This window comes from Anomaloglossus baeobatrachus, chromosome 8 (assembly GCF_048569485.1).
Source record: "Anomaloglossus baeobatrachus isolate aAnoBae1 chromosome 8, aAnoBae1.hap1, whole genome shotgun sequence".
NCBI lineage: Eukaryota > Metazoa > Chordata > Amphibia > Anura > Aromobatidae > Anomaloglossus > Anomaloglossus baeobatrachus.
In genome coordinates, this window is record NC_134360.1 from 216,081,045 (window position 1) to 216,094,394 (window position 13,350).

The window sequence follows — 13,350 nt, forward strand, 5'->3', positions numbered from 1 at the left end:
TGCCACCCAGTATTTTTAATCCTAACAATACAGACATAATGTTGCAGATATTACAGCAAGAAAGTGCTCATGTGTTGGCTGATTCCATGATGTGGGTTGGCATTTAAAATTTAAAAAATCAAGAGATGCATGAGTGACAGCATCAATTTCCTCCTCTCCATTTCCCCTTAGTCGATTTGCACAACAGGGAAGTGTGGTCCATGCAACATACAGGATGTGGCCTCAGTGTCTAGCATGGGTCAAAAACACCAGACACGGACACTTCCTTAACAGCTATTGGGCTCTCACTCACTCACTCCTACTGTAACAGGTAAACAAGTGGAGGTTATGCGGTTGGAAACCTGCGTGAGAATAGTTTCATAAGGTGACACAAGACGAGGAAGAAGCAGCAAATGCGATTGATGTGGCAGCTGGTGGTTTGGTAGGCCCGTAAGTCCGCACATTACCACAGTAAGATTCCCACAGTATGGCATGTTGGTTGCACATGTTCCAGTTCATTCATGTAGTACTCAATTCATTTTAATTTTTGCCTCTACTGACTCATTGCTTACAACGTTGGCAGATAACGAAAGTTTGGTCATCCTTTGCGCTCTCAAAAAATGCCCAGGCTAGGCAACACTTCCTGCGAACTGCAGCCTGATGACTGCTGCTGGCCATGGGCACAGTTGTGGCTGAGGATGTAGTGCTTCTCATAGTTGCATCACTATGTGTTTGTGCGGGAACTGCCAACATAACCTCTTCATCTTCCTCCTCCTCCTCATCTGCAGATCTACACTACCTGCATGCCTCTGGGTTCACATCAAATGGGATCTACAACTTCATCATCCTGCTGGTTTCCCACTCCTCCTCTACATGAACTGACATCACAGCACAGTATGCATGTGCCTCAGGTATCTGAGTTTCATCATCATCACCTCCACCCTCGGGAGTTAACGTCAGTTGACGAGGGTCGGGATACTGCTCAGACCCTACTTCATCTGGGCCAGGATTCAACCGACAAAGATTTTGGGCATCAGTGTAGATGCTTTTCTCCTCTTGAGTCTGGGAATCTTTGGACTGGACCTGTGATGCCCATGGGATAGAATGTGTGAACAGCTCTGCAGACTCGCCCATGTGTGGTTCACCAGAGTCAGTTTGCTTGTTAGAGATTCATGATACAGGGGGTAAAAAGTGTAATTGGGGTGGTGCCTCTGAGGAATGAAGTGTGTGTGATGTTGAGGTGCAGGAAGAGGAGGAGAGGCCACTTGATGCAGCACTTGCCATCCACTTTAGCACATGTTGTTTATCAGCCACATTTAAATGTTGAAACAATGCGGCCGCCAAAGAAATCTAGTGGAGTAGACTGCCAGTAACGGACGTTGTCCTCATTTCACTTCTGTTAGGATGAGCCGTATTTGCTCAGTAGACCTTTCACTGACAGAACTTCCCACATGTACACCTCGAACACCCCACCTATTTCACCCTTCCACCAAAATCTCATCATGATTTACCACTCATGGTTGATGTACTCTTCCCCTTTCAAACAGATGGCCATTTTTGTGTGCTAAGTATCTCATTTTTTTAAATGTTTTTCAAAGCAGTAATGCATGTTTGTATTCCCATATTCATTGTTACACATACAGTCATATGAAAAAGTTTGGGCACCCCTATTAATGTTAACCTTTTTTCTTTATAACAATTTGGGTTTTTGCAACAGCTATTTCAGTTTCATATATCTAATAACTGATGGACTGAGTAATATTTCTGGATTGAAATGAGGTTTATTGTACTAACAGAAAATGTGCAATCCGCATTTAAACAAAATTAGACCGGTGCAAAAGTATGGGCACCTTAACATAAAAGTGACATTACTATTTTGTAGATCCTCCTTTTGCAAAAATAACAGCCTCTAGTCGCTTTCTGTAGCTTTTAATGAGTTCCTGGATCCTGGATGAAGGTATATTTGACCATTCCTGTTTACAAAACAATTCCAGTTCAGTTAAGTTTGATGGTCGCCGAGCATGGACAGCACGCTTCAAATCATCCCACAGATTTTCAATGATATTCGGGTCTGGGGACTGGGATGGCCATTCCAGAACATTGTAATTGTTCCTCTGCATGAATGCCTGAGTAGATTTGGAGCGGTGTTTTGGATCATTGTCTTGCTGAAATATTCATCCCCTGCGTAACTTCAACTTCGTCACTGATTCTTGCACATTATTGTCAAGAATCTGCTGATACTGAGTTGAATCCATGGGACCCTCAACTTTAACAAGATTCCCGGTGCCGGCATTGGCCACACAGCCCCAAAGCATGATGGAACCTCCACCAAAGTTTACTGTGGGTAGCAAGTGCTTTTCTTGGAATGCCGTGTTTTTTTTGCCTCCATGCATAACGCCTTTTTGTATGACCAAACAACTCAATCTTTGTTTCATCAGTCCACAGGACCTTCTTCCAAAATGTAACTGTCCAAATGTGCTTTTGCATACCTCAGGCGACTCTGTTTGTGGCGTGCTTTCAGAAACGGCTTCTTTCGCATCACTCTCCCATTCAGCTTCTCATTGTGCAACGTGCGCTGTATTGTTGACCGATGCACATTGACACCATCTGCAGCAAGATAATGCTGCAGGTCTTTGGAGGTGGTCTGTGGATTGTCCTTGACTGTTCTCACCATTCTTCTTCTCTGCCTTTCTGATATTTTTCTTGGCCTGCCACTTCTGGGCTTAACAAGAACTGTACCTGTGTTCTTCCATTTCCTTACTATGTTCCTCACAGTGGAAACTGACAGTTTAAATTTCTGAGACAACTTTTTTGTATCCTTCCCCTGAACAACTATGTTGAATAATCTTTGTTTTCAGATCATTTGAGAGTTCTTTTGAGGAGCCCATGATGCCACTCTTCATAGGCGATTCAAATAGGAGAACTACTTGCAAGTGGCCACCTTAAATACCTTTTCTCATGATTGGATACACCTGCCTATGAAGTTCAAAGCTCAATGAGGTTACAAAACCAATTTAGTGCTTTAGTAAGTCAGTAAAAATTAGTTAGGAGTGTTAAAACAAGAAATTGATAAGGATGCCCATACTTTTGCACTGGTCAAATTTTGTTTAAATGCGGATTGCACATTTTCTGTTAGTACAATAAACCTCATTTCAATCCAGAAATATTACTCAGTCCATCAGTTATTAGATATATGAAACTGAAATAGCTGTTGCAAAAACCCAAATTGTTGTAAAGAAAAAAGGTTAACATTAATAGGGGTGCCCAAACTTTTTCATATGACTGTATCTTAGCACTACATAGTGCAACTGTCTCTTTTTTGTTATAGACAAATGAACAGATAGATGATGTCAAGGTTCATCTGGAAAGAAATGAATAATCAATATACCACTAGAAAAATATTCCTGTAAGGTAGTACGTTCAAAATAAAAATAGAAAGGTTAAAGATCACCAGTTAGTTGTTTGATTCAAAGCTGGATGAAGAGTCCTGGACGATGCTCGGTGGACAAGGGGAGGCTGCAATCAATCAAAACAGGGATGAAATCCAGCACAAAAACATCCATAGAAGCAAAAATTTGAGGAAGAGTAAAAAGTAATCTTTATTCCTTAATAGTTAAAAAACATGGTGAGTATAAAAACTCCTATGATTTACGCGTTACAGACGCTCAGTCCTCAGTCAAAAGGTTTCAGATAAGTAAATCTAATACAATTCTCTATTGCTACAGGTTATTATCACGGATAACCCTGCATAGACAGGGAGTTCAGGGACAGCTTTAAAGGGATAGTCGCAAGGAATGGGGGCACCAATTCACCTTTAGGGTGCGAGTGACGCAAGTTGCATCTCCATTGTTAGGTAGCGGAGAAAATTGTTCAGGATTATCTAATTCATTATTAATATATATAGGAATAGATCACTCTGTGTGTAATGACTATATAATATATAGGAATAGATCCCTCTGTGTGTAATGACTATATAATATATAGGAATAGATCCCTTTGTGTGTAATGACTCTATACAGTGTGTCCACCTCCACCGCCATTAACTTGAGAACAGCGGCAGCTATAGGCATAGAAGTGGTGTCTAGGTATAGTAAAGTAGCCGTGCGCTACACAATGAAACCACCTATAGCACCACCTGGTGGAAAACAACGGAGTTAGCATTTTTATCTCAAACGGAACGAAATAGAGGAAAAAAGTGAATTAAAAAATTGTAGGGCATCATCAATTCAATACAAATCGACACCTTGCATACAGAAATGCTATGATATGAAACCCATGCCCCCCCCTCAAAACATTGAATGCTGGTCACACATATGGCACTCATTTAACTTTGATGCTCAAAATGGCCACCATCAGCTGCAATGCACATCTGGACCCTGGACAGCATACTGTATCTTGCTGCACGTTGTGCAATATGGTAGGTGACACGTTTGCACAAGCATCTGTGATACGTCGTCGTAGGTCCTGCAATGTTGGTGGAGGGGTCGCATACACCTGCTGTTTGATGTGACCTCACAGAAAGAAGTCCAATGGGGTTAGGTCAGGTGAGCGTGGAGGCCAGTCCACACAGCCACCATACCCAATGACTTGTAGGAAGGTCTCCATGAGGTATCGCTTCATGTCTGCAGCCTTGTGAGTTTTACGCAGCCTTGTGAGTTTTACACCTTCTAATCATAGCATTTCTGTATGCAAGGTATCGATTCGTATTGAATTGATGATGCCCTACAACTTTGTAATTCATTTTTTTCTCTATCTTGTTCCGTTTTCGAGATAAAAATGCTAACTCCGTTGTTTTCCACCAGGTGGCACTAAAAGTGGTTTCATTGCGTAGTGCAGGGGTGGGGAAGACCTTTTCTGCAGCCCCCGGGAATCGGCCGGCTGTCGGCCCTTTAAATCCCCATGTGCGCTGCGAGGACGCGCATTCAGCGTTCACTACTGAGCGCTGGTCAGTGCCTGTGTGCTTCGGATTTATTTTGTGGGCGGGGTTAGCACTTTCGCCCTGTCCCACAGAAGAAAACCAGCATCAACTCTGTGTACCCGCTCCCACTGTGAATTTGAGTGCTCTCCCGTGCTGCGTGCCAGCTCCCCTGTGCGCGCTCCCCCGTGCTGCGTGGCAGCTCCCCTGTGTGTGCTCCCCCGTGCTGCGTGCCAGCTCCCCTGTGCACGCTCCCCCGTGCTGCGTGCCAACTCCCCCGTGCACGCTTCCCCGTCCGTGCTAGCTCCCGTGCGCGCTCCCCCATGCTGCATGCCAGCTCCCCCGTTTGCGCTCCCACCATGCTGTGCCCGCTTCCACAGTGCTATGTGCTCATTTCCCAGGTGCCGTGTGCCTGCTCCCTCTGTGGCCGCTCCACCAGGGTTGTGTGACCCCCTTCCCCCAGGATTCTGTGTCCCCTAGGTCTGTGTGCCCCCACCGCTCCCCCAGGGCTGTGTGCCTCCACCCCTCCCCCAGGGCTGTGTGCCCCCACCCCTCCCCCAGGGCTGTGTGCCCCCAACTCCTCCAGAGCTGTGTGCCCCCAACTCCCCCAGAGCTGTGTGACTCCCCTCCCAGTGCTGTGTACCACCCCTAATGATGTACCCCCAGTGATGTCCATGCTCCCTCATGCTGTCTGCGACCCCGTTGCGATGTCTGTGCTCTGCATGTGTTGTCAGTTTCCCCCTTGTCCCCCTAGTGCTGTCCGTGCCCCCCATTACTTTGTGTAATGACTCTATATAATATATAGGAATAGATCCCTCTGTGTGTAATGACTCTATATAATATATGCATTTCCCTTTTTTTATTAAATTACTGAAATAATTACTGAAATAAATAATATAATATAGTAATATGAGTTGGAGTGTAAACCCAGAGATCCTGGAACCTGTACAGATTACCCGGGCAGACTTCAAGCCATTTGATGAGGCATCCGGAGATGTGGAGGTGTTCTTCAGGGACTTTGAGCAGCAGTGTGCCGTGATGGAGATGCCCCACTCTGGCTGGATGCATTTGATAGTGGGACTCCAGAACAGAAGCCCGGCAGAGGTTTATCGCCTCACAGCAGAACTGGGATTACAACATTGTAAAACAGACTATCCTGGAATTGCATGCTATCACCCCAGACTCACATAAAGCACAGTTCCAAGATCTCCCATGCACCAGAGGGGGATTGTTTAGGATGTATGCCCATAAGATGTCCCAGGCATGTCGGAGATGGCTGGAAGTGGAAAACGCCTTCACTGTCGAAGATGTTATACAGGTATTTCTTATAGAACAATTTCTTTACAAGTGTCCCTCAGAAATACGGGAATCGATCGGAGAGCGCACGCTGCACACCTTGGATACAGCTGTAGCCCTGGCTGATGAGGCCCTTACTATCCAACCGCAATGGAGGAGGCTTCCAAGCCACAGCCTGCTCCGGCACCCCGACCTTCTCCAGTTATAACTGCGCCTCCAACCAGCCACAAACTGATAATAACCACAGCTCACCATTTTGAGCCCCAACAGTTCCGACCACGCTCTGGGGGAATCACAGAGAAATGTTATGGGTGCGGGCAACCTGGGCACCTGCAATCCAGTTGTCCCGCAAGTACTCGGAGGGACCCCCACACACCTACATCTCATCCGATGCATTTTGTGCATTCCATCCCACCTGAGGAAGAGGTACCAAACCTCCACTGGAGTGTTCCACTGACCCCTGCACCATAGATGCCCCTGTTGGAGTGTATGGCCTCCGGCCTTTGTCACCAGGTTCTCCTACTGTGTTCTCCAGAATGCACATTGGAAGGAGTATGACACAAAGCATATATTATCAATGTGGGCAGACTGGGCATTTGTAAAACATTTGCCCTGATGGTCGATTGAGGAATGACCTTGCACCAAATCGATCTGTTCATTCTCTACAGGCAAATTAAATGGGGGAAAGTTTTCACCCCTTCAAGTTGACTTGCCTAATGACTCAGACACTCATGATCGGCCACTAAGGTTTTATGGAGTGCGAGCCACAGCCCCGAGTTCCTCTTACCATCAAAGTAAGCACTTACAGGAGGTTGTGCTGGATGGACAGAGAGTTATTGGATTTTGTGACTCTGGGGCATTTCTCACAATAGTTGATCCCCGGGTGGTTCGGCCAGAGGCGATACATCATGGACCAGGGATTGTTATTGAATTGGCTGGAGAACAAAGGTGGAATATTCCAAAGGCGACTGTAGATATGGACTTTGGCTTTGGGGTCAAGCAATCCGTGGTTGGGATGATGAGCAGCCTGACTACAGATATTCTCCTAGGAAATGATATGGGAGATCTATAATGCTGATGTGTCGGTGCAGGAAACATAGTTTGAGAGTGAAGGAGGACACAAAGGGAGCTTTTCCTTCCAACCCTACCGCTGTACAAGGGACCATACACAGCTGAGCAACATGGATTTAAGTGAGGTGGCCAGAGGTCTGTGTAGACCTCATAGCGCACTCACTTATTAAGAAGGAGGGAGAGGTTGTGATGGTGGAATAGGGGAGGTTGTGTATAATTTTATGTAGGTTTGTATAGTAGGCGTGGTGCTCTGTCCATTCTGTGTATTCCTTGTGTGTACATTGTCCTGTTTGCAGCTTAATAACCCGCTGCTGAGCTTTTGTCCCTAAGTCTGGGGGAGAGGGGCTTGGAATCCACCTAAACTCTCTGCTTACCTGGGGGATTATTCATTCTGGCTGAGAAAGACAAGAGAGAAGGAGTAAGATTGATCCTCTGAGGGAGAAGCTGACACCCAAGAGAGGCTGTGAGAAACCCCGATTTCCCTGGAAAAGAACTGCTGGAGGATTATGACTTTACCCTCTGTGTGGTGGATTATTTGATGGACTTCCTGATTTTGCTTGGAATAAATGTTCTTTGGATTGTTCAATCATCTTTCGCTCTGTTGATTGTGTGATATGGGAGAAGGACCCCATGACAAACACCTTACAAGTGACACTACCCAAAATAGAAGCAAAAATAATTGACTCCCGATAAATACAACATATGGAGAGGAAAGTGGAAAGTATCTCAATTTCTCAAATCATCAGAAACCTTGGGGTATGCCACATAATTGCTACATAATTGTCTGCCATTGGTAGAGGAATTTAAAAATCCATTGCTTTTTTTCCTACAGAAAAAGTAAAAATATTAGAGATTACTTAGTGCAGTCTGAAAAAAGCTGCCCAAACCTATATGACCAGAGGAGCAAGAAAAGGTGCGTCCACTATGGGCAAGGAGAAATTGACCCCAAATGAGGACAGGGTCTGATACAACCGACTGCAGGGATCCTGTATAACGTCTCAGAGTATAGCATTTACCTTATATACGTGACCTACAGTTAGGTCCAGAAATATTTGGACAGTGACACAAGTTTTGTTATTTTAGCTGTTTACAAAAACATGTTCAGAAATACAATTATATATATAATATGGGCTGAAAGTGCACACTCCCAGCTGCAATATGAGAGTTTTCACATCCAAATCGGAGAAAGGGTTTAGGAATCATAGCTCTGTAATGCATAGCCTCCTCTTTTTCAAGGGACCAAAAGTAATTGGACAAGGGACTCTAAGGGCTGCAATTAACTCTGAAGGTGTCTCCCTCGTTAACCTGTAATCAATGAAGTAGTTAAAAGGTCTGGGGTTGATTACAGGTGTGTGGTTTTGCATTTGGAAGCTGTTGCTGTGACCAGACAACATGCGGTCTAAGGAACTCTCAATTGAGGTCAAGCAGAACATCCTGAGGCTGAAAAAAAAGAAAAAATCCATCAGAGAGATAGCAGACATGCTTGGAGTAGCAAAATCAACAGTCGAGTACATTCTGAGAAAAAAGGAATTGACTGGTGAGCTTGGGAACTCAAAAAGGCCTGGGCGTCCACGGATGACAACAGTGGTGGATGATCGCCGCATACTTTCTTTGGTGAAGAAGAACCCGTTCACAACATCAACTGAAGTCCAGAACACTCTCAGTGAAGTAGGTGTATCTGTCTCTAAGTCAACAGTAAAGAGAAGACTCCATGAAAGTAAATACAAAGGGTTCACATCTAGATGCAAACCATTCATCAATTCCAAAAATAGACAGGCCAGAGTTAAATTTGCTGAAAAACACCTCATGAAGCCAGCTCAGTTCTGGAAAAGTATTCTATGGACAGATGAGACCAAGATCAACCTGTACCAGAATGATGAGAAAAAAAAAGTTTGGAGAAGAAAGGGAACGGCACATGATCCAAGGCACACCACATCCTCTGTAAAACATGGTGGAGGCAACGTGATGGCATGGGCATGCATGGCTTTCAATGGCACTGGGTCACTTGTGTTTATTGATGACATAACAGCAGACAAGAGTAGCCGGATGAATTCTGAAGTGTACCGGGATATACTTTCAGCCCAGATTCAGCCAAATGCCGCAAAGTTGATCGGACGGCGCTTCATAGTACAGATGGACAATGACCCCAAGCATACAGCCAAAGCTACCCAGGAGTTCATGAGTGCAAAAAAGTGGAACATTCTGCAATGGCCAAGTCAATCACCAGATCTTAACCCAATTGAGCATGCATTTCACTTGCTCAAATCCAGACTTAAGACGGAAAGACCCACAAACAAGCAAGACCTGAAGGCTGCGGCTGTAAAGGCCTGGCAAAGCATTAAGAAGGAGGAAACCCAGCATTTGGTGATGTCCATGGGTTCCAGACTTAAGGCAGTGATTGCCTCCAAAGGATTCGCAACAAAATATTGAAAATAAAGAATTTTTTTTGGGTTTGGTTTATTTGTCCAATTACTTTTGACCTCCTAAATGTGGAGTGTTTGTAAAGAAATGTGTACAATTCCTACAATTTCTATCAGATATTTTTGTTCAAACCTTCAAATTAAACGTTACAATCTGCACTTGAATTCTGTTGTAGAGGTTTCATTTCAAATCCAATGTGGTGGCATGCAGAGCCCAACTCGCGAAAATTGTGTCACTGTCCAAATATTTCTGGACCTAACTGTATATAGAATGAATCAACATATGTAACAATTAGGAAAAGCTGCTGGATTCACCAACACCTAAACACGGCGCAGAATTCAGTCGTTCAGATAAATAAGTACAATTTTGTGTAATGAGCGACCGGAGGTTCGGAAACCCACTAGAAAAAAAACAAAGTTTGGGCTCAAAGTTCGAGTGACTTACGAGTGAAAACCACTGAAAAGAGCAGCGCTGTGCTTGGGTATGAGTGATGTTCAGGCCTGTGCGAGCAGCTCTGTGCTTGAGTATGAGTGATGCTCAGCCCTGTGTGAGCAGCGTTGTGCTTGGGTATGAGCGATGCTTGGTTCTGTGTGAGCAGCGCTGTGCTTGGGTATGAATAATGTTTAGCCCTGTACGAGCAGCGCTGTGCTTGAATATGAGTGATGCTCAGACCTGTGCGAGCAGCGCTGTGCTTGAGTATGAGTGATGCTTGGTCCTGTGCAAGCAGTGCTGTGCTTGGGTATGAGTGATGCTTAGCACTGTACGAGCAGTGCTGTGCTTGAATATGAGTGATATTCAGCTCTGTGCGAGCAGCACTGTGCTTGGGTATGAGTGATGTTCAGGCCTGTGCGAGCAGCTCTTTGCTTGGGTATGAGTGATGCTCAGCCCTGTGCGAGCCGTGCTGTGCTTGGGCATGAGTGATACTCAGCCCTGTGTGAGCAGCGCTGTGCTTGGGTATGAGTGATGCTCAGCCCTGTGCGAGTCGTGCTGTGCTTGGGTATGAGTGATGCTCGCCCTGTGTGAGCCGCGCTGTGCTTGGGTATGGGTGATGTTTAGCCCTGTGCAGGCAGTGCTGTGCTAGGGTATGAGTGATGCTCAGCCCTGTGTGAGCCGCGCTGTGCTTGGGTATGAGTGATGCTTAGCCCTGTGCGAGTCACATGCAGTGTGTGAACAGCTCGTACTGGGGGTGAAATCAGCGTGATCAGATGTAGTGTGAACACACACACAAAAATTAATGAAAACCCGCCCGTCCACCCATCTCCAGACGTTTTGTGCTTATGGCGGGCTGCATGTGGGCAAAGACACAAATTGCCAAATTACTGACTTCTATTAAGGTTTGGATCAAGTCAGCGTCAAAAACAGAACTTTTTTTTAAGATTCGAATGTAGCTGGCGAACCGAACTTCCAAAGATTCGCTCATCTCTACTGATGAAGCACCCAACAGCAGAGATAGAAACACTGCTGAAGCGTAAAGAACCAGAATGATCCACAGACTGAACCTCTAGGATTCAATGCAGATTTCAACCGGATGCTCTGCATTACCCCCTTTCATTATTTTAGTTTTTACTTAAATCAGTGAATTTTAGGGTATGTGCCCACTCACTGTGTCCTGTGGGGCCGCGAGTCTCCTTCGCAGGAGAATGCAGGAAAACGCAGCTCCTCATACCTACGATCAGGTTTCAGTGCGCTTCGGTCTCCTCGCTGTGTTCTCCCTACGGAGGACGCATTCGAATCCGCAGCAAACAATAGACATGCTGCGGTCTGGAAAGTTGCACCGCAGGTCAGTGTATGCTGCTGGAAAAACAAGCACAGTGGGCAGAGGATTTCTAGAAATCCATCCACTGTGCTTGTGTGGCGCCCCTGAGGTTTCAGTCGCCACAGAGGTACTGCACCTCAGAAAGAGGTGTGGTATCCCATCCTGGGTACGGAGGAGGTCATCCACCGGTATGCACATTACACACACAACACCTCAGTTAGCAGCTCTCCATCGGGTCAGGGTTAGGGCTTGGTTCCATTAATGTTATGTATAGTCACCACTGGTGATGGTTCCTCCCTCCCCATAATCCGACAGGGCTTGGGGGTGGAGTCTAGTTAGTTGGGGACACTATAGTGAAAGGCAGTTAGAAAGAGCAGTGGAGGAGGAAAGACCTGTGGTCTGGAGCTGGTACAACTCGACCCTGGCGCAAGAAAGAAGGGGTCCTAGAGACCACGGGAAATGCGTCATACTCTCGTGGCCTTGTTCTACATACAGCAACAGAGTGGAAGGACTTGGCTGCAGATCGGGGACTGGTCCCTAGACTAGAGGAGAAGAACCAACATGCTCCGCTAGTAAAACCAGAGGCTGGGGATCATTTAGTACCAAAGCCAACTCCATACACGAATCCGCTGGAAGGTGACCATATAGGGCCAAGGGATAGAGCTTCAAGCCACCCCGACAGGGCCCGCAGACACCGGCTCAGGGTCCTTTGTGCGTAGGCGCGGGACAGGCGGAAGAGAAGTCAGTGCAGGAAGATTGCCAGGGAAGGAACACTAGAAGGATGCACCGGTCTTGACCTCCAAACTATCTGGGATCGGCTGGAGCACATTACAGTGAAACTCCAGCACTTCAAAGTCGGTCGCTGACATTGTGTTACCTTGGGACCTGCTACAGTGAGTAAAAACCTTGAGACTGCATCCCTCTGTTGCTCCGTTATTTGCCTGCGCCTTCGACCCTGCACCCCCGCAATCACCTACTGCTACCCCCATCTGCCCCGGGGCCCAACTCTGCCTGTAGAGAACTATATCAACCAAGCTGCGTCACCATCTGCCCCAGAGGTCCCCTCCCGCAGCGGCGGCACCAAATTTGCAGCATACCACAGGTGGCGTCATGAATAACTGTAATCATCCCCTTCATATTTAAATTACACCGCCGGGGTCACGGAACCGGGCCTCGCCACCGTGGCGTCCCAGAAACAGAACCGCAGCCTGGTAACGAGACTCCCCAGGCCCCGGTTATTTGTACTGTACAACGCGGTGTTTTGGACGCAGCAAAAATATGCTACATTCAAATACTGCAAACACTGATTGTGGGCACGCACCCTAAAGGCCGCTTTACACGCAGCGACATCGCTAAAGCGATGTCGGTGGGGGTCACAGAATTTGTGACGCACATCCGGCCTCGTTAGTGATGTCGTTGCGTGCGACACCTACGTGCGATCGAAAAAGGTCCCAAAATCATGCAAAATCGTTAGTTGTTGACATGCTCCCCTATTCACAAATATCGTTGCTGCTGCAGGTACGATGTTGTTCGTCGTTCCTGCGGCAGCACACATCGCTACGTGTGACATCAAAGGAACGAGGAACCTCACCTTACCTGCGGCCGCCGGCAATGAGGAATTTGTAGGGATCATTGGGAATTGTAGGGATTGTAGGGATCATTGGGAAAGATGTGCAAACCCTAATGTGCGCCATGTTAGGATGGGGAGAGGACTTGAACTGTGAAGACCAACACTGCCCTGTAACAAGAGGTGTGGTGTCATCTAGGGGAGGGTGTGGGGGGGGCACCTAGGGGAGGGGTGTGGTGTGACCTAGGGGAGAGGTGTGGTGTCATCTAGGCGAGGGGTGTGGTGTCACCTAGGGGAGAGGTGTGGTGTCATCTAGGAGAGGGGTGTGGTGTCATCTAGGGGAGA